The 20,029-nt window shown below is 52.8% G+C and overlaps 16 non-coding genes across 16 annotated transcripts; 7 read left to right on the top strand and 9 right to left on the bottom strand.

The window, feature by feature from the left end:
* Positions 1-1,000: 1,000 nt before the first annotated feature.
* Positions 1,001-1,072, bottom strand: TRNAW-CCA (transfer RNA tryptophan (anticodon CCA)). The gene has a single exon. It is a non-coding gene; the product is annotated as a tRNA-Trp (tRNA).
* Positions 1,073-3,117: 2,045 nt separating this feature from the next.
* On the top strand, positions 3,118-3,188 carry TRNAG-GCC (transfer RNA glycine (anticodon GCC)). Its single transcript has one exon. It is a non-coding gene; the product is annotated as a tRNA-Gly (tRNA).
* Positions 3,189-5,361: 2,173 nt separating this feature from the next.
* On the top strand, positions 5,362-5,432 carry TRNAG-GCC (transfer RNA glycine (anticodon GCC)). Its single transcript has one exon. It is a non-coding gene; the product is annotated as a tRNA-Gly (tRNA).
* A 71-nt stretch (positions 5,433-5,503) lies between these two features.
* TRNAW-CCA (transfer RNA tryptophan (anticodon CCA)) lies at positions 5,504-5,575 on the bottom strand. Its single transcript has one exon. It is a non-coding gene; the product is annotated as a tRNA-Trp (tRNA).
* A 2,026-nt stretch (positions 5,576-7,601) lies between these two features.
* TRNAG-GCC (transfer RNA glycine (anticodon GCC)) lies at positions 7,602-7,672 on the top strand. The gene has a single exon. It is a non-coding gene; the product is annotated as a tRNA-Gly (tRNA).
* A 71-nt stretch (positions 7,673-7,743) lies between these two features.
* Positions 7,744-7,815, bottom strand: TRNAW-CCA (transfer RNA tryptophan (anticodon CCA)). The gene has a single exon. It is a non-coding gene; the product is annotated as a tRNA-Trp (tRNA).
* A 253-nt stretch (positions 7,816-8,068) lies between these two features.
* Positions 8,069-8,142, bottom strand: TRNAN-GUU (transfer RNA asparagine (anticodon GUU)). Its single transcript has one exon. It is a non-coding gene; the product is annotated as a tRNA-Asn (tRNA).
* A 1,703-nt stretch (positions 8,143-9,845) lies between these two features.
* On the top strand, positions 9,846-9,916 carry TRNAG-GCC (transfer RNA glycine (anticodon GCC)). Its single transcript has one exon. It is a non-coding gene; the product is annotated as a tRNA-Gly (tRNA).
* Positions 9,917-9,987: 71 nt separating this feature from the next.
* On the bottom strand, positions 9,988-10,059 carry TRNAW-CCA (transfer RNA tryptophan (anticodon CCA)). The gene has a single exon. It is a non-coding gene; the product is annotated as a tRNA-Trp (tRNA).
* Positions 10,060-12,104: 2,045 nt separating this feature from the next.
* On the top strand, positions 12,105-12,175 carry TRNAG-GCC (transfer RNA glycine (anticodon GCC)). Its single transcript has one exon. It is a non-coding gene; the product is annotated as a tRNA-Gly (tRNA).
* A 71-nt stretch (positions 12,176-12,246) lies between these two features.
* Positions 12,247-12,318, bottom strand: TRNAW-CCA (transfer RNA tryptophan (anticodon CCA)). The gene has a single exon. It is a non-coding gene; the product is annotated as a tRNA-Trp (tRNA).
* Positions 12,319-14,811: 2,493 nt separating this feature from the next.
* TRNAN-GUU (transfer RNA asparagine (anticodon GUU)) lies at positions 14,812-14,885 on the bottom strand. Its single transcript has one exon. It is a non-coding gene; the product is annotated as a tRNA-Asn (tRNA).
* Positions 14,886-16,588: 1,703 nt separating this feature from the next.
* Positions 16,589-16,659, top strand: TRNAG-GCC (transfer RNA glycine (anticodon GCC)). The gene has a single exon. It is a non-coding gene; the product is annotated as a tRNA-Gly (tRNA).
* Positions 16,660-16,730: 71 nt separating this feature from the next.
* On the bottom strand, positions 16,731-16,802 carry TRNAW-CCA (transfer RNA tryptophan (anticodon CCA)). The gene has a single exon. It is a non-coding gene; the product is annotated as a tRNA-Trp (tRNA).
* A 2,045-nt stretch (positions 16,803-18,847) lies between these two features.
* On the top strand, positions 18,848-18,918 carry TRNAG-GCC (transfer RNA glycine (anticodon GCC)). Its single transcript has one exon. It is a non-coding gene; the product is annotated as a tRNA-Gly (tRNA).
* A 396-nt stretch (positions 18,919-19,314) lies between these two features.
* Positions 19,315-19,388, bottom strand: TRNAN-GUU (transfer RNA asparagine (anticodon GUU)). Its single transcript has one exon. It is a non-coding gene; the product is annotated as a tRNA-Asn (tRNA).
* Positions 19,389-20,029: the final 641 nt, after the last annotated feature.

Genomic DNA, 20,029 nt, shown 5'->3' with positions numbered 1-20,029 from the left:
TTTGAGCAGAGTCCCGGTCCCAGAGCTGCTGCCTTCTCTGCACTCTGGCTTGTAAGACTGCAGGCAAAGGCCCTCCCTGGCCCCTCAGCCAGATAGATACATTTACCTGCAGGGCTCAGCTTTGGTGAAAGATATTGGCGAGAGAGAGGAAAGGGGACGGCCCGTGGTGCACCCCCTATTTTGCATAGAACCACAGCCTCCTGGGAGGGCAGAGACGTGAGGGTTCTCAGGGAAAGCCCTCCCAGGAGTGTTGATGGGCAGGACGTGAAACACAGCAATCCCGGAATGGCCTGGTCTAAAATGCCTGTGCAATAGGCCTGGCCCTAGGCTTCCGGGGCTCTTGCTCGGCAGAGGCCCCAGTGGTATGAGCCCGACCAGGGCTGTGCCCGACCAGGGCTGTAGGGCGCGTTGGGAGCACGTTAGGGACGCGAAAGAGGGCGCAGGGCGCAGAACTCTGCCCGTTTCTCCCCAGGATTTTGGGGAGGACAGGGAATCTGGCCAGGTCAGTGACTAGGCTTTCCCAGAAGGAAAGTCCAGTGACAGTGGCATGTTGTGAAACACAAGATTGCTGGTGGTCTGGAGGGTGCTTTCTGTCAGCCACTTCTCCCGGGAGCAGCCAGAGAGCAGGCTGATGTCGTGCTCTGTCAAGCACAACACTGGCCCCAAACCACTGTCCTTAGCAAAAGCAGAAACATTCATAGTTTCAGTCTCCTGCATCTGATTCCTGCCATCAGCATGTGAACGTTTGGCAGTCCAAGGCTTGCCATGCAAACTTTGTTCATAGGTGTCCCATGCGAATGCATGGGCCTCATCACTACTGTCTACGGCAGGGCTCTCTGCTCAGCCTATGTAAGTGAAGCATTGGTGGTTCAGTGGTAGAATTCTCGCCTGCCATGCGGGAGGCCCGGGTTCGATTCCCGGCCAATGCAAAGCGCCCTTCTTTTGGCTTTGCTTTAGAAGTCAGAGATATAGACTTGGTGGGGAAAAAAATGTCAAAGAGTGACCCCGACGTGATTTGAACACGCAACCTTCTGATCTGGAGTCAGACGCGCTACCGTTGCGCCACGAGGTCCCTGTGCATGCAGTTCTCAGCCCCGGATCAAGAAATGCTTCTGTGCCTTTTATTGGCCCTCAGTACGCCTGTGGTTAAAGTAGAAGGCTTGGTGGCCCGTTTCCAGTCCTATTGGTGGAAATGACTAGAGGTGAAGAGATGAGAGAAGATAGAAATGTTGAGATAGAGCATGTCACGCAGGCAAAGCGAGAGCTCTAAGAGCAAAGCCAGACAGCTGTGTTTTAATTCAGGACTTGATGTAGGCAAAAGCATACGTCCCTGGGTGGGCTTGAACCACCAACCTTTCAGTTAACAGCCGAACGCGCTAACCGTTTGCGCCACAGAGACCAACCACCAGACCAACCACCACAGTGAGCGTGTTGGGACTCAATATATGTTTTTACCTTTGTGCTCCTGCCTGCAGCTCTAAGGTCCTGGCATAAGACAGGTAGGCTTAGACTCCATTGTGACATGTCTTACTACTCTTAGAAGAAGGTTCTGAGTTGCCAGGCAGCTTATCTTCTGCCGGGCACACTTTCCTTTGCAGGCTTTCAGGTTGTGAATCCAGCACTGCTTAGGTGTCCATGTCAGACATGAGCAGCTCATTGAGCCCCACTGTGTGTTTTTTGTGGAGATACAACTCTCAGACTAGAGGGAGCAGGCGGGAAGTGGGTGAGACTCACACAGGGTGGGTGGGGCAGTTAAAGGATGTTATCTAATAGTGTAATCGAGGAGTTGGGTTTTTTGTGCACTACACTTTAACCAGCGATTCTTTCTAAAAGGAAATCCCAGGGCAGTACCCGCAATGAGTGGCATCCCCACACCCGAGGTTGCATTGAGGTAGCTGTTCCCTGAGCCCATAGCCCCTGTCCCCATGTCGCCCTTTCTCCTCGTGTAACTCACCCCAGGTTCGGTGGCTCTGATACTTGCTGCTTCTGCTGCGCGATCATCCCCATGATCTGGGCCTTTGTACGAAATGTCATGTAAGATGACTTTATTCAGCACGGCATTTGTCATTTGCTTGGTTGTCCTGTCACTGTTGGATGTTTTCTTGCGCAGACTACTGTCTAATGGTGGGAAGGCCACGAGACACGTGACTTTTCTCTTTCCTTGTTAGCATAGTTTCCTGCCACTGTCTTGGTGTGCTGCCAGCCTGTGAGACACGTGTCTTGCCCATCTCAGCTCCACTGTGGCATGTTAGATATGTCTTTGAGCAGAGTCCCGGTCCCAGAGCTGCTGCCTTCTCTGCACTCTGGCTTGTAAGACTGCAGGCAAAGGCCCTCCCTGGCCCCTCAGCCAGATAGATACATTTACCTGCAGGGCTCAGCTTTGGTGAAAGATATTGGCGAGAGAGAGGAAAGGGGATGGCCCGTGGTGCACCCCCTATTTTGCATAGAACCACAGCCTCCTGGGAGGGGAGAGACATGAGGGTTCTCAGGGAAAGCCCTCCCAGGAGTGTTGAAGGGCAGGACGTGAAACACAGCAATCCCGGAATGGCCTGGTCTAAGATGCCTGTGCAATAGGCCTGGCCCTAGGCTTCCGGGGCTCTTCCTCGGCAGAGGCCCCAGTGGTATGAGCCCGACCAGGACTGTGCCCGACCAGGGCTGTAGGGCGCGTTGGGAGCGCGTTAGGGACGCGAAAGAGGGCGCAGGGCGCAGAACTCTGCCCGTTTCTCCCCAGGATTTTGGGGAGGACAGGGAATCTGGCCAGGTCAGTGACTAGGCTTTCCCAGAAGGAAAGTCCAGTGACAGTGGCATGTTGTGAAACACAAGATTGCTGGTGGTCTGGAGGGTGCTTTCTGTCAGCCACTTCTCCCGGGAGCAGCCAGAGAGCAGGCTGATGTTGTGCTCTGTCAAGCACAACACTGGCCCCAAACCACTGTCCTTAGCAAAAGCAGAAACATTCATAGTTTCAGTCTCCTGCATCTGATTCCTGCCATCAGCATGTGAACGTTTGGCAGTCCAAGGCTTGCCATGCAAACTTTGTTCATAGGTGTCCCATGCGAATGCATGGGCCTCATCACTACTGTCTACGGCAGGGCTCTCTGCTCAGCCTATGTAAGTGAAGCATTGGTGGTTCAGTGGTAGAATTCTCGCCTGCCACGCGGGAGGCCCGGGTTCGATTCCCGGCCAATGCAAAGCGCCCTTCTTTTGGCTTTGCTTTAGAAGTCAGAGATATAGACTTGGTGGGGAAAAAAATGTCAAAGAGTGACCCCGACGTGATTTGAACACGCAACCTTCTGATCTGGAGTCAGACGTGCTACCGTTGCGCCACGAGGTCCCTGTGCATGCAGTTCTCAGCCCCGGATCAAGAAATGCTTCTGTGCCTTTTATTTGCCCTCAGTACGCCTGTGGTTAAAGTAGAAGGCTTGGTGGCCCGTTTCCAGTCCTATTGGTGGAAATGACTAGAGGTGAAGAGATGAGAGAAGATAGAAATGTTGAGATAGAGCATGTCACGCAGGCAAAGCGAGAGCTCTAAGAGCAAAGCCAGACAGCTGTGTTTTAATTCAGGACTTGATGTAGGCAAAAGCATACATCCCTGGGTGGGCTTGAACCACCAACCTTTCGGTTAACAGCCGAACGCGCTAACCGATTGCGCCACAGAGACCAACCACCGCAGTGAGCGTGTTGGGACTCAATATATGTTTTTACCTTTGTGCTCCTGCCTGCAGCTCTAAGGTCCTGGCATAAGACAGGTAGGCTTAGACTCCATTGTGACATGTCTTACTTCTCTTAGAAGAAGGTTCTGAGTTGCCAGGCAGCTTATCTTCTGCCGGGCACACTTTCCTTTGCAGGCTTTCAGGTTGTGAATCCAGCACTGCTTAGGTGTCCATGTCAGACATGAGCAGCTCATTGAGCCCCACTGTGTGTTTTTTGTGGAGATACAACTCTCAGACTAGAGGGAGCAGGCGGGAAGTGGGTGAGACTCACACAGGGTGGGTGGGGCAGTTAAAGGATGTTATCTAATAGTGTAATCGAGGAGTTGGGTTTTTTGTGCACTACACTTTAACCAGCGATTCTTTCTAAAAGGAAATCCCAGGGCAGTACCCGCAATGAGTGGCATCCCCACACCCGAGGTTGCATTGTGGTAGCTGTTCCCTGAGCCCCTAGCCCCTGTCCCCATGTCGCCCTTTCTCCTCGTGTAACTCACCTCAGGTTCGGTGGCTCTGATACTTGCTGCTTCTGCGCGATCATCCCCATGATCTGGGCCTTTGTACGAAATGTCATGTAAGATTACTTTATTCAGCACAGCGTTTGTCATTTGCTTGGTTGTCCTGTCACTGTTGGATGTTTTCTTGCGCAGACTACTGTCTAATGGTGGGAAGGCCACGAGACACGTGACTTTTCTCTTTCCTTGTTAGCATAGTTTCCTGCCACTGTCTTGTTGTGCTGCCTGCCTGTGAGACACGTGTCTTGCCCATCTCAGCTCCACTGTGGCATGTTAGATATGTCTTTGAGCAGAGTCCCGGTCCCAGAGCTGCTGCCTTCTCTGCACTCTGGCTTGTAAGACTGCAGGCAAAGGCCCTCCCTGGCCCCTCAGCCAGATAGATACATTTACCTGCAGGGCTCAGCTTTGGTGAAAGATATTGGCGAGAGAGAGGAAAGGGGACGGCCCGTGGTGCACCCCCTATTTTGCATAGAACCACAGCCTCCTGGGAGGGCAGAGACATGAGGGTTCTCAGGGAAAGCCCTCCCAGGAGTGTTGAAGGGCAGGACGTGAAACACAGCAATCCCGGAATGGCCTGGTCTAAGATGCCTGTGCAATAGGCCTGGCCCTAGGCTTCCGGGGCTCTTCCTCGGCAGAGGCCCCAGTGGTATGAGCCCGACCAGGGCTGTGCCCGACCAGGGCTGTAGGGCGCGTTGGGAGCGCGTTAGGGACGCGAAAGAGGGCGCAGGGCGCAGAACTCTGCCCGTTTCTCCCCAGGATTTTGGGGAGGACAGGGAATCTGGCCAGGTCAGTGACTAGGCTTTCCCAGAAGGAAAGTCCAGTGACAGTGGCATGTTGTGAAACACAAGATTGCTGGTGGTCTGGAGGGTGCTTTCTGTCAGCCACTTCTCCCGGGAGCAGCCAGAGAGCAGGCTGATGTCGTGCTCTGTCAAGCACAACACTGGCCCCAAACCACTGTCCTTAGCAAAAGCAGAAACATTCATAGTTTCAGTCTCCTGCATCTGATTCCTGCCATCAGCATGTGAACGTTTGGCAGTCCAAGGCTTGCCATGCAAACTTTGTTCATAGGTGTCCCATGCGAATGCATGGGCCTCATCACTACTGTCTACGGCAGGGCTCTCTGCTCAGCCTATGTAAGTGAAGCATTGGTGGTTCAGTGGTAGAATTCTCGCCTGCCACGCGGGAGGCCCGGGTTCGATTCCCGGCCAATGCAAAGCGCCCTTCTTTTGGCTTTGCTTTAGAAGTCAGAGATATAGACTTGGTGGGGAAAAAAATGTCAAAGAGTGACCCCGACGTGATTTGAACACGCAACCTTCTGATCTGGAGTCAGACGCGCTACCGTTGCGCCACGAGGTCCCTGTGCATGCAGTTCTCAGCCCCGGATCAAGAAATGCTTCTGTGCCTTTTATTGGCCCTCAGTACGCCTGTGGTTAAAGTAGAAGGCTTGGTGGCCCGTTTCCAGTCCTATTGGTGGAAATGACTAGAGGTGAAGAGATGAGAGAAGATAGAAATGTTGAGATAGAGCATGTCACGCAGGCAAAGCGAGAGCTCTAAGAGCAAAGCCAGACAGCTGTGTTTTAATTCAGGACTTGATGTAGGCAAAAGCATACGTCCCTGTGTGGGCTTGAACCACCAACCTTTCGGTTAACAGCCGAACGCGCTAACCGATTGCGCCACAGAGACCAACCACCGCAGTGAACGTGTTGGGACTCAATATATGTTTTTACCTTTGTGCTCCTGCCTGCAGCTCTAAGGTCCTGGCATAAGACAGGTAGGCTTAGACTCCATTGTGACATGTCTTCTCTTAGAAGAAGGTTCTGAGTTGCCAGGCAGCTTATCTTCTGCCGGGCACACTTTCCTTTGCAGGCTTTCAGGTTGTGAATCCAGCACTGCTTAGGTGTCCATGTCAGACATGAGCAGCTCATTGAGCCCCACTGTGTGTTTTTTGTGGAGATACAACTCTCAGACTAGAGGGAGCAGGCGGGAAGTGGGTGAGACTCACACAGGGTGGTTGGGGCAGTTAAAGGATGTTATCTAATAGTGTAATCGAGGAGTTGGGTTTTTTGTGGACTACACTTTAACCAGCGATTCTTTCTAAAAGGAAATCCCAGGGCAGTACCCGCAATGAGTGGCATCCCCACACCCGAGGTTGCATTGTGGTAGCTGTTCCCTGAGCCCCTAGCCCCTGTCCCCATGTCGCCCTTTCTCCTCGTGTAACTCACCTCAGGTTCGGTGGCTCTGATACTTGCTGCTTCTGCGCGATCATCCCCATGATCTGGGCCTTTGTACGAAATGTCATGTAAGATGACTTTATTCAGCACAGTGTTTGTCATTTGCTTGGTTGTCCTGTCACTGTTGGATGTTTTCTTGCGCAGACTACTGTCTAATGGTGGGAAGGCCACGAGACACGTGACTTTTCTCTTTCCTTGTTAGCATAGTTTCCTGCCACTGTCTTGTTGTGCTGCCTGCCTGTGAGACACGTGTCTTGCCCATCTCAGCTCCACTGTGGCATGTTAGATATGTCTTTGAGCAGAGTCCCGGTCCCAGAGCTGCTGCCTTCTCTGCACTCTGGCTTGTAAGACTGCAGGCAAAGGCCCTCCCTGGCCCCTCAGCCAGATAGATACATTTACCTGCAGGGCTCAGCTTTGGTGAAAGATATTGGCGAGAGAGAGGAAAGGGGACGGCCTGTTGTGCACCCCCTATTTTGCATAGAACCACAGCCTCCTGGGAGGGCAGAGACATGAGGGTTCTCAGGGAAAGCCCTCCCAGGAGTGTTGAAGGGCAGGACGTGAAACACAGCAATCCCGGAATGGCCTGGTCTAAGATGCCTGTGCAATAGGCCTGGCCCTAGGCTTCCGGGGCTCTTCCTCGGCAGAGGCCCCAGTGGTATGAGCCCGACCAGGGCTGTGCCCGACCAGGGCTGTAGGGCGCGTTGGGAGCGCGTTAGGGACGCGAAAGAGGGCGCAAGGCGCAGAACTCTGCCCGTTTCTCCCCAGGATTTTGGGGAGGACAGGGCATCTGGCCAGGTCAGTGACTAGGCTTTCCCAGAAGGAAAGTCCAGTGACAGTGGCATGTTGTGAAACACAAGATTGCTGGTGGTCTGGAGGGTGCTTTCTGTCAGCCACTTCTCCCGGGAGCAGCCAGAGAGCAGGCTGATGTCGTGCTCTGTCAAGCACAACACTGGCCCCAAACCACTGTCCTTAGCAAAAGCAGAAACATTCATAGTTTCAGTCTCCTGCATCTGATTCCTGCCATCAGCATGTGAACGTTTGGCAGTCCAAGGCTTGCCATGCAAACTTTGTTCATAGGTGTCCCATGCGAATGCATGGGCCTCATCACTACTGTCTACGGCAGGGCTCTCTGCTCAGCCTATGTATGTGAAGCATTGGTGGTTCAGTGGTAGAATTCTCGCCTGCCACGCGGGAGGCCCGGGTTCGATTCCCGGCCAATGCAAAGCGCCCTTCTTTTGACTTTGCTTTAGAAGTCAGAGATATAGACTTGGTGGGGAAAAAAATGTGAAAGAGTGACCCCGACGTGATTTGAACACGCAACCTTCTGATCTGGAGTCAGACGCGCTACCGTTGCGCCACGAGGTCCCTGTGCGTGCAGTTCTCAGCCCCGGATCAAGAAATGCTTCTGTGCCTTTTATTGGCCCTCAGTACGCCTGTGGTTAAAGTAGAAGGCTTGGTGGCCCGTTTCCAGTCCTATTGGTGGAAATGACTAGAGGTGAAGAGATGAGAGAAGATAGAAATGTTGAGATAGAGCATGTCACGCAGGCAAAGCGAGAGCTCTAAGAGCAAAGCCAGACTGCTGTGTTTTAATTCAGGACTTGATGTAGGCAAAAGCATACGTCCCTGGGTGGGCTTGAACCACCAACCTTTCGGTTAACAGCCGAACGCGCTAACCGATTGCGCCACAGAGACCAACCACCGCAGTGAGCGTGTTGGGACTCAATATATGTTTTTACCTTTGTGCTCCTGCCTGCAGCTCTAAGGTCCTGGCATAAGACAGGTAGGCTTAGACTCCATTGTGACATGTCTTACTTCTCTTAGAAGAAGGTTCTGAGTTGCCAGGCAGCTTATCTTCTGCCGGGCACACTTTCCTTTGCAGGCTTTCAGGTTGTGAATCCAGCACTGCTTAGGTGTCCATGTCAGACATGAGCAGCTCATTGAGCCCCACTGTGTGTTTTTTGTGGAGATACAACTCTCAGACTAGAGGGAGCAGGCGGGAAGTGGGTGAGACTCACACAGGGTGGGTGGGGCAGTTAAAGGATGTTATCTAATAGTGTAATCGAGGAGTTGGGTTTTTTGTGCACTACACTTTAACCAGCGATTCTTTCTAAAAGGAAATCCCAGGGCAGTACCCGCAATGAGTGGCATCCCCACACCCGAGGTTGCATTGTGGTAGCTGTTCCCTGAGCCCCTAGCCCCTGTCCCCATGTCGCCCTTTCTCCTCGTGTAACTCACCTCAGGTTCGGTGGCTCTGATACTTGCTGCTTCTGCGCGATCATCCCCATGATCTGGGCCTTTGTACGAAATGTCATGTAAGATGACTTTATTCAGCACAGCGTTTGTCATTTGCTTGGTTGTCCTGTCACTGTTGGATGTTTTCTTGCGCAGACTACTGTCTAATGGTGGGAAGGCCACGAGACACGTGACTTTTCTCTTTCCTTGTTAGCATAGTTTCCTGCCACTGTCTTGTTGTGCTGCCTGCCTGTGAGACACGTGTCTTGCCCATCTCAGCTCCACTGTGGCATGTTAGATATGTCTTTGAGCAGAGTCCCGGTCCCAGAGCTGCTGCCTTCTCTGCACTCTGGCTTGTAAGACTGCAGGCAAAGGCCCTCCCTGGCCCCTCAGCCAGATAGATACATTTACCTGCAGGGCTCAGCTTTGGTGAAAGATATTGGCGAGAGAGAGGAAAGGGGACGGCCCGTGGTGCACCCCCTATTTTGCATAGAACCACAGCCTCCTGGGAGGGCAGAGACGTGAGGGTTCTCAGGGAAAGCCCTCCCAGGAGTGTTGATGGGCAGGACGTGAAACACAGCAATCCCGGAATGGCCTGGTCTAAAATGCCTGTGCAATAGGCCTGGCCCTAGGCTTCCGGGGCTCTTCCTCGGCAGAGGCCCCAGTGGTATGAGCCCGACCAGGGCTGTGCCCGACCAGGGCTGTAGGGCGCGTTGGGAGCGCGTTAGGGACGCGAAAGAGGGCGCAGGGCGCAGAACTCTGCCCGTTTCTCCCCAGGATTTTGGGGAGGACAGGGAATCTGGCCAGGTCAGTGACTAGGCTTTCCCAGAAGGAAAGTCCAGTGACAGTGGCATGTTGTGAAACACAAGATTGCTGGTGGTCTGGAGGGTGCTTTCTGTCAGCCACTTCTCCCGGGAGCAGCCAGAGAGCAGGCTGATGTCGTGCTCTGTCAAGCACAACACTGGCCCCAAACCACTGTCCTTAGCAAAAGCAGAAACATTCATAGTTTCAGTCTCCTGCATCTGATTCCTGCCATCAGCATGTGAACGTTTGGCAGTCCAAGGCTTGCCATGCAAACTTTGTTCATAGGTGTCCCATGCGAATGCATGGGCCTCATCACTACTGTCTACGGCAGGGCTCTCTGCTCAGCCTATGTAAGTGAAGCATTGGTGGTTCAGTGGTAGAATTCTCGCCTGCCACGCGGGAGGCCCGGGTTCGATTCCCGGCCAATGCAAAGCGCCCTTCTTTTGGCTTTGCTTTAGAAGTCAGAGATATAGACTTGGTGGGGAAAAAAATGTCAAAGAGTGACCCCGACGTGATTTGAACACGCAACCTTCTGATCTGGAGTCAGACGCGCTACCGTTGCGCCACGAGGTCCCTGTGCATGCAGTTCTCAGCCCCGGATCAAGAAATGCTTCTGTGCCTTTTATTGGCCCTCAGTACGCCTGTGGTTAAAGTAGAAGGCTTGGTGGCCCGTTTCCAGTCCTATTGGTGGAAATGACTAGAGGTGAAGAGATGAGAGAAGATAGAAATGTTGAGATAGAGCATGTCACGCAGGCAAAGCGAGAGCTCTAAGAGCAAAGCCAGACAGCTGTGTTTTAATTCAGGACTTGATGTAGGCAAAAGCATACGTCCCTGGGTGGGCTTGAACCACCAACCTTTCAGTTAACAGCCGAACGCGCTAACCGTTTGCGCCACAGAGACCAACCACCAGACCAACCACCGCAGTGAGCGTGTTGGGACTCAATATATGTTTTTACCTTTGTGCTCCTGCCTGCAGCTCTAAGGTCCTGGCATAAGACAGGTAGGCTTAGACTCCATTGTGACATGTCTTACTACTCTTAGAAGAAGGTTCTGAGTTGCCAGGCAGCTTATCTTCTGCCGGGCACACTTTCCTTTGCAGGCTTTCAGGTTGTGAATCCAGCACTGCTTAGGTGTCCATGTCAGACATGAGCAGCTCATTGAGCCCCACTGTGTGTTTTTTGTGGAGATACAACTCTCAGACTAGAGGGAGCAGGCGGGAAGTGGGTGAGACTCACACAGGGTGGGTGGGGCAGTTAAAGGATGTTATCTAATAGTGTAATCGAGGAGTTGGGTTTTTTGTGCACTACACTTTAACCAGCGATTCTTTCTAAAAGGAAATCCCAGGGCAGTACCCGCAATGAGTGGCATCCCCACACCCGAGGTTGCATTGAGGTAGCTGTTCCCTGAGCCCATAGCCCCTGTCCCCATGTCGCCCTTTCTCCTCGTGTAACTCACCCCAGGTTCGGTGGCTCTGATACTTGCTGCTTCTGCTGCGCGATCATCCCCATGATCTGGGCCTTTGTACGAAATGTCATGTAAGATGACTTTATTCAGCACGGCGTTTGTCATTTGCTTGGTTGTCCTGTCACTGTTGGATGTTTTCTTGCGCAGACTACTGTCTAATGGTGGGAAGGCCACGAGACACGTGACTTTTCTCTTTCCTTGTTAGCATAGTTTCCTGCCACTGTCTTGGTGTGCTGCCAGCCTGTGAGACACGTGTCTTGCCCATCTCAGCTCCACTGTGGCATGTTAGATATGTCTTTGAGCAGAGTCCCGGTCCCAGAGCTGCTGCCTTCTCTGCACTCTGGCTTGTAAGACTGCAGGCAAAGGCCCTCCCTGGCCCCTCAGCCAGATAGATACATTTACCTGCAGGGCTCAGCTTTGGTGAAAGATATTGGCGAGAGAGAGGAAAGGGGACGGCCCGTGGTGCACCCCCTATTTTGCATAGAACCACAGCCTCCTGGGAGGGGAGAGACATGAGGGTTCTCAGGGAAAGCCCTCCCAGGAGTGTTGAAGGGCAGGACGTGAAACACAGCAATCCCGGAATGGCCTGGTCTAAGATGCCTGTGCAATAGGCCTGGCCCTAGGCTTCCGGGGCTCTTCCTCGGCAGAGGCCCCAGTGGTATGAGCCCGACCAGGACTGTGCCCGACCAGGGCTGTAGGGCGCGTTGGGAGCGCGTTAGGGACGCGAAAGAGGGCGCAGGGCGCAGAACTCTGCCCGTTTCTCCCCAGGATTTTGGGGAGGACAGGGAATCTGGCCAGGTCAGTGACTAGGCTTTCCCAGAAGGAAAGTCCAGTGACAGTGGCATGTTGTGAAACACAAGATTGCTGGTGGTCTGGAGGGTGCTTTCTGTCAGCCACTTCTCCCGGGAGCAGCCAGAGAGCAGGCTGATGTTGTGCTCTGTCAAGCACAACACTGGCCCCAAACCACTGTCCTTAGCAAAAGCAGAAACATTCATAGTTTCAGTCTCCTGCATCTGATTCCTGCCATCAGCATGTGAACGTTTGGCAGTCCAAGGCTTGCCATGCAAACTTTGTTCATAGGTGTCCCATGCGAATGCATGGGCCTCATCACTACTGTCTACGGCAGGGCTCTCTGCTCAGCCTATGTAAGTGAAGCATTGGTGGTTCAGTGGTAGAATTCTCGCCTGCCACGCGGGAGGCCCGGGTTCGATTCCCGGCCAATGCAAAGCGCCCTTCTTTTGGCTTTGCTTTAGAAGTCAGAGATATAGACTTGGTGGGGAAAAAAATGTCAAAGAGTGACCCCGACGTGATTTGAACACGCAACCTTCTGATCTGGAGTCAGACGCGCTACCGTTGCGCCACGAGGTCCCTGTGCATGCAGTTCTCAGCCCCGGATCAAGAAATGCTTCTGTGCCTTTTATTGGCCCTCAGTACGCCTGTGGTTAAAGTAGAAGGCTTGGTGGCCCGTTTCCAGTCCTATTGGTGGAAATGACTAGAGGTGAAGAGATGAGAGAAGATAGAAATGTTGAGATAGAGCATGTCACGCAGGCAAAGCGAGAGCTCTAAGAGCAAAGCCAGACAGCTGTGTTTTAATTCAGGACTTGATGTAGGCAAAAGCATACGTCCCTGTGTGGGCTTGAACCACCAACCTTTCGGTTAACAGCCGAACGCGCTAACCGATTGCGCCACAGAGACCAACCACCGCAGTGAACGTGTTGGGACTCAATATATGTTTTTACCTTTGTGCTCCTGCCTGCAGCTCTAAGGTCCTGGCATAAGACAGGTAGGCTTAGACTCCATTGTGACATGTCTTCTCTTAGAAGAAGGTACTGAGTTGCCAGGCAGCTTATCTTCTGCCGGGCACACTTTCCTTTGCAGGCTTTCAGGTTGTGAATCCAGCACTGCTTAGGTGTCCATGTCAGACATGAGCAGCTCATTGAGCCCCACTGTGTGTTTTTTGTGGAGATACAACTCTCAGACTAGAGGGAGCAGGCGGGAAGTGGGTGAGACTCACACAGGGTGGGTGGGGCAGTTAAAGGATGTTATCTAATAGTGTAATCGAGGAGTTGGGTTTTTTGTGGACTACACTTTAACCAGCGATTCTTTCTAAAAGGAAATCCCAGGGCAGTACCCGCAATGAGTGGCATCCCCACACCCGAGGTTGCATTGTGGTAGCTGTTCCCTGAGCCCCTAGCCCCTGTCCCCATGTCGCCCTTTCTCCTCGTGTAACTCACCTCAGGTTCGGTGGCTCTGATACTTGCTGCTTCTGCGCGATCATCCCCATGATCTGGGCCTTTGTACGAAATGTCATGTAAGATGACTTTATTCAGCACAGCGTTTGTCATTTGCTTGGTTGTCCTGTCACTGTTGGATGTTTTCTTGCGCAGACTACTGTCTAATGGTGGGAAGGCCACGAGACACGTGACTTTTCTCTTTCCTTGTTAGCATAGTTTCCTGCCACTGTCTTGTTGTGCTGCCTGCCTGTGAGACACGTGTCTTGCCCATCTCAGCTCCACTGTGGCATGTTAGATATGTCTTTGAGCAGAGTCCCGGTCCCAGAGCTGCTGCCTTCTCTGCACTCTGGCTTGTAAGACTGCAGACAAAGGCCCTCCCTGGCCCCTCAGCCAGATAGATACATTTACCTGCAGGGCTCAGCTTTGGTGAAAGATATTGGCGAGAGAGAGGAAAGGGGACGGCCTGTTGTGCACCCCCTATTTTGCATAGAACCACAGCCTCCTGGGAGGGCAGAGACATGAGGGTTCTCAGGGAAAGCCCTCCCAGGAGTGTTGAAGGGCAGGACGTGAAACACAGCAATCCCGGAATGGCCTGGTCTAAGATGCCTGTGCAATAGGCCTGGCCCTAGGCTTCCGGGGCTCTTCCTCGGCAGAGGCCCCAGTGGTATGAGCCCGACCAGGGCTGTGCCCGACCAGGGCTGTAGGGCGCGTTGGGAGCGCGTTAGGGACGCGAAAGAGGGCGCAAGGCGCAGAACTCTGCCCGTTTCTCCCCAGGATTTTGGGGAGGACAGGGCATCTGGCCAGGTCAGTGACTAGGCTTTCCCAGAAGGAAAGTCCAGTGACAGTGGCATGTTGTGAAACACAAGATTGCTGGTGGTCTGGAGGGTGCTTTCTGTCAGCCACTTCTCCCGGGAGCAGCCAGAGAGCAGGCTGATGTCGTGCTCTGTCAAGCACAACACTGGCCCCAAACCACTGTCCTTAGCAAAAGCAGAAACATTCATAGTTTCAGTCTCCTGCATCTGATTCCTGCCATCAGCATGTGAACGTTTGGCAGTCCAAGGCTTGCCATGCAAACTTTGTTCATAGGTGTCCCATGCGAATGCATGGGCCTCATCACTACTGTCTACGGCAGGGCTCTCTGCTCAGCCTATGTATGTGAAGCATTGGTGGTTCAGTGGTAGAATTCTCGCCTGCCATGCGGGAGGCCCGGGTTCGATTCCCGGCCAATGCAAAGCGCCCTTCTTTTGACTTTGCTTTAGAAGTCAGAGATATAGACTTGGTGGGGAAAAAAATGTGAAAGAGTGACCCCGACGTGATTTGAACACGCAACCTTCTGATCTGGAGTCAGACGCGCTACCGTTGCGCCACAAGGTCCCTGTGCGTGCAGTTCTCAGCCCTGGATCAAGAAATGCTTCTGTGCCTTTTATTGGCCCTCAGTACGCCTGTGGTTAAAGTAGAAGGCTTGGTGGCCCGTTTCCAGTCCTATTGGTGGAAATGACTAGAGGTGAAGAGATGAGAGAAGATAGAAATGTTGAGATAGAGCATGTCACGCAGGCAAAGCGAGAGCTCTAAGAGCAAAGCCAGACTGCTGTGTTTTAATTCAGGACTTGATGTAGGCAAAAGCATACGTCCCTGGGTGGGCTTGAACCACCAACCTTTCGGTTAACAGCCGAACGCGCTAACCGATTGCGCCACAGAGACCAACCACCGCAGTGAGCGTGTTGGGACTCAATATATGTTTTTACCTTTGTGCTCCTGCCTGCAGCTCTAAGGTCCTGGCATAAGACAGGTAGGCTTAGACTCCATTGTGACATGTCTTACTTCTCTTAGAAGAAGGTTCTGAGTTGCCAGGCAGCTTATCTTCTGCCGGGCACACTTTCCTTTGCAGGCTTTCAGGTTGTGAATCCAGCACTGCTTAGGTGTCCATGTCAGACATGAGCAGCTCATTGAGCCCCACTGTGTGTTTTTTGTGGAGATACAACTCTCAGACTAGAGGGAGCAGGCGGGAAGTGGGTGAGACTCACACAGGGTGGGTGGGGCAGTTAAAGGATGTTATCTAATAGTGTAATCGAGGAGTTGGGTTTTTTGTGCACTACACTTTAACCAGCGATTCTTTCTAAAAGGAAATCCCAGGGCAGTACCCGCAATGAGTGGCATCCCCACACCCGAGGTTGCATTGTGGTAGCTGTTCCCTGAGCCCCTAGCCCCTGTCCCCATGTCGCCCTTTCTCCTCGTGTAACTCACCTCAGGTTCGGTGGCTCTGATACTTGCTGCTTCTGCGCGATCATCCCCATGATCTGGGCCTTTGTACGAAATGTCATGTAAGATGACTTTATTCAGCACAGCGTTTGTCATTTGCTTGGTTGTCCTGTCACTGTTGGATGTTTTCTTGCGCAGACTACTGTCTAATGGTGGGAAGGCCACGAGACACGTGACTTTTCTCTTTCCTTGTTAGCATAGTTTCCTGCCACTGTCTTGTTGTGCTGCCTGCCTGTGAGACACGTGTCTTGCCCATCTCAGCTCCACTGTGGCATGTTAGATATGTCTTTGAGCAGAGTCCCGGTCCCAGAGCTGCTGCCTTCTCTGCACTCTGGCTTGTAAGACTGCAGGCAAAGGCCCTCCCTGGCCCCTCAGCCAGATAGATACATTTACCTGCAGGGCTCAGCTTTGGTGAAAGATATTGGCGAGAGAGAGGAAAGGGGACGGCCCGTGGTGCACCCCCTATTTTGCATAGAACCACAGCCTCCTGGGAGGGCAGAGACGTGAGGGTTCTCAGGGAAAGCCCTCCCAGGAGTGTTGATGGGCAGGACGTGAAACACAGCAATCCCGGAATGGCCTGGTCTAAAATGCCTGTGCAATAGGCCTGGCCCTAGGCTTCCGGGGCTCTTCCTCGGCAGAGGCCCCAGTGGTATGAGCCCGACCAGGGCTGTGCCCGACCAGGGCTGTAGGGCGCGTTGGGAGCGCGTTAGGGACGCGAAAGAGGGCGCAGGGCGCAGAACTCTGCCCGTTTCTCCCCAGGATTTTGGGGAGGACAGGGAATCTGGCCAGGTCAGTGACTAGGCTTTCCCAGAAGGAAAGTCCAGTGACAGTGGCATGTTGTGAAACACAAGATTGCTGGTGGTCTGGAGGGTGCTTTCTGTCAGCCACTTCTCCCGGGAGCAGCCAGAGAGCAGGCTGATGTCGTGCTCTGTCAAGCACAACACTGGCCCCAAACCACTGTCCTTAGCAAAAGCAGAAACATTCATAGTTTCAGTCTCCTGCATCTGATTCCTGCCATCAGCATGTGAACGTTTGGCAGTCCAAGGCTTGCCATGCAAACTTTGTTCATAGGTGTCCCATGCGAATGCATGGGCCTCATCACTACTGTCTACGGCAGGGCTCTCTGCTCAGCCTATGTAAGTGAAGCATTGGTGGTTCAGTGGTAGAATTCTCGCCTGCCACGCGGGAGGCCCGGGTTCGATTCCCGGCCAATGCAAAGCGCCCTTCTTTTGGCTTTGCTTTAGAAGTCAGACATATAGACTTGGTGGGGAAAAAAATGTCAAAGAGTGACCCCGACGTGATTTGAACACGCAACCTTCTGATCTGGAGTCAGACGCGCTACCGTTGCGCCACGAGGTCCCTGTGCATGCAGTTCTCAGCCCCGGATCAAGAAATGCTTCTGTGCCTTTTATTGGCCCTCAGTACGCCTGTGGTTAAAGTAGAAGGCTTGGTGGCCCGTTTCCAGTCCTATTGGTGGAAATGACTAGAGGTGAAGAGATGAGAGAAGATAGAAATGTTGAGATAGAGCATGTCACGCAGGCAAAGCGAGAGCTCTAAGAGCAAAGCCAGACAGCTGTGTTTTAATTCAGGACTTGATGTAGGCAAAAGCATACGTCCCTGGGTGGGCTTGAACCACCAACCTTTCAGTTAACAGCCGAACGCGCTAACCGTTTGCGCCACAGAGACCAACCACCAGACCAACCACCGCAGTGAGCGTGTTGGGACTCAATATATGTTTTTACCTTTGTGCTCCTGCCTGCAGCTCTAAGGTCCTGGCATAAGACAGGTAGGCTTAGACTCCATTGTGACATGTCTTACTACTCTTAGAAGAAGGTTCTGAGTTGCCAGGCAGCTTATCTTCTGCCGGGCACACTTTCCTTTGCAGGCTTTCAGGTTGTGAATCCAGCACTGCTTAGGTGTCCATGTCAGACATGAGCAGCTCATTGAGCCCCACTGTGTGTTTTTTGTGGAGATACAACTCTCAGACTAGAGGGAGCAGGCGGGAAGTGGGTGAGACTCACACAGGGTGGGTGGGGCAGTTAAAGGATGTTATCTAATAGTGTAATCGAGGAGTTGGGTTTTTTGTGCACTACACTTTAACCAGCGATTCTTTCTAAAAGGAAATCCCAGGGCAGTACCCGCAATGAGTGGCATCCCCACACCCGAGGTTGCATTGAGGTAGCTGTTCCCTGAGCCCATAGCCCCTGTCCCCATGTCGCCCTTTCTCCTCGTGTAACTCACCCCAGGTTCGGTGGCTCTGATACTTGCTGCTTCTGCTGCGCGATCATCCCCATGATCTGGGCCTTTGTACGAAATGTCATGTAAGATGACTTTATTCAGCACGGCGTTTGTCATTTGCTTGGTTGTCCTGTCACTGTTGGATGTTTTCTTGCGCAGACTACTGTCTAATGGTGGGAAGGCCACGAGACACGTGACTTTTCTCTTTCCTTGTTAGCATAGTTTCCTGCCACTGTCTTGGTGTGCTGCCAGCCTGTGAGACACGTGTCTTGCCCATCTCAGCTCCACTGTGGCATGTTAGATATGTCTTTGAGCAGAGTCCCGGTCCCAGAGCTGCTGCCTTCTCTGCACTCTGGCTTGTAAGACTGCAGGCAAAGGCCCTCCCTGGCCCCTCAGCCAGATAGATACATTTACCTGCAGGGCTCAGCTTTGGTGAAAGATATTGGCGAGAGAGAGGAAAGGGGACGGCCCGTGGTGCACCCCCTATTTTGCATAGAACCACAGCCTCCTGGGAGGGGAGAGACATGAGGGTTCTCAGGGAAAGCCCTCCCAGGAGTGTTGAAGGGCAGGACGTGAAACACAGCAATCCCGGAATGGCCTGGTCTAAGATGCCTGTGCAATAGGCCTGGCCCTAGGCTTCCGGGGCTCTTCCTCGGCAGAGGCCCCAGTGGTATGAGCCCGACCAGGACTGTGCCCGACCAGGGCTGTAGGGCGCGTTGGGAGCGCGTTAGGGACGCGAAAGAGGGCGCAGGGCGCAGAACTCTGCCCGTTTCTCCCCAGGATTTTGGGGAGGACAGGGAATCTGGCCAGGTCAGTGACTAGGCTTTCCCAGAAGGAAAGTCCAGTGACAGTGGCATGTTGTGAAACACAAGATTGCTGGTGGTCTGGAGGGTGCTTTCTGTCAGCCACTTCTCCCGGGAGCAGCCAGAGAGCAGGCTGATGTTGTGCTCTGTCAAGCACAACACTGGCCCCAAACCACTGTCCTTAGCAAAAGCAGAAACATTCATAGTTTCAGTCTCCTGCATCTGATTCCTGCCATCAGCATGTGAACGTTTGGCAGTCCAAGGCTTGCCATGCAAACTTTGTTCATAGGTGTCCCATGCGAATGCATGGGCCTCATCACTACTGTCTACGGCAGGGCTCTCTGCTCAGCCTATGTAAGTGAAGCATTGGTGGTTCAGTGGTAGAATTCTCGCCTGCCACGCGGGAGGCCCGGGTTCGATTCCCGGCCAATGCAAAGCGCCCTTCTTTTGGCTTTGCTTTAGAAGTCAGAGATATAGACTTGGTGGGGAAAAAAATGTCAAAGAGTGACCCCGACGTGATTTGAACACGCAACCTTCTGATCTGGAGTCAGACGTGCTACCGTTGCGCCACGAGGTCCCTGTGCATGCAGTTCTCAGCCCCGGATCAAGAAATGCTTCTGTGCCTTTTATTTGCCCTCAGTACGCCTGTGGTTAAAGTAGAAGGCTTGGTGGCCCGTTTCCAGTCCTATTGGTGGAAATGACTAGAGGTGAAGAGATGAGAGAAGATAGAAATGTTGAGATAGAGCATGTCACGCAGGCAAAGCGAGAGCTCTAAGAGCAAAGCCAGACAGCTGTGTTTTAATTCAGGACTTGATGTAGGCAAAAGCATACGTCCCTGGGTGGGCTTGAACCACCAACCTTTCGGTTAACAGCCGAACGCGCTAACCGATTGCGCCACAGAGACCAACCACCGCATTGAGCGTGTTGGGACTCAATATATGTTTTTACCTTTGTGCTCCTGCCTGCAGCTCTAAGGTCCTGGCATAAGACAGGTAGGCTTAGACTCCATTGTGACATGTCTTACTTCTCTTAGAAGAAGGTTCTGAGTTGCCAGGCAGCTTATCTTCTGCCGGGCACACTTTCCTTTGCAGGCTTTCAGGTTGTGAATCCAGCACTGCTTAGGTGTCCATGTCAGACATGAGCAGCTCATTGAGCCCCACTGTGTGTTTTTTGTGGAGATACAACTCTCAGACTAGAGGGAGCAGGCGGGAAGTGGGTGAGACTCACACAGGGTGGGTGGGGCAGTTAAAGGATGTTATCTAATAGTGTAATCGAGGAGTTGGGTTTTTTGTGCACTACACTTTAACCAGCGATTCTTTCTAAAAGGAAATCCCAGGGCAGTACCCGCAATGAGTGGCATCCCCACACCCGAGGTTGCATTGTGGTAGCTGTTCCCTGAGCCCCTAGCCCCTGTCCCCATGTCGCCCTTTCTCCTCGTGTAACTCACCTCAGGTTCGGTGGCTCTGATACTTGCTGCTTCTGCGCGATCATCCCCATGATCTGGGCCTTTGTACGAAATGTCATGTAAGATGACTTTATTCAGCA

Source organism: Pleurodeles waltl, chromosome 4_1 (genome assembly GCF_031143425.1).
Source record: "Pleurodeles waltl isolate 20211129_DDA chromosome 4_1, aPleWal1.hap1.20221129, whole genome shotgun sequence".
Classification (NCBI taxonomy): domain Eukaryota; kingdom Metazoa; phylum Chordata; class Amphibia; order Caudata; family Salamandridae; genus Pleurodeles; species Pleurodeles waltl.
This window is presented reverse-complemented; position numbering and strand designations above follow the sequence as displayed.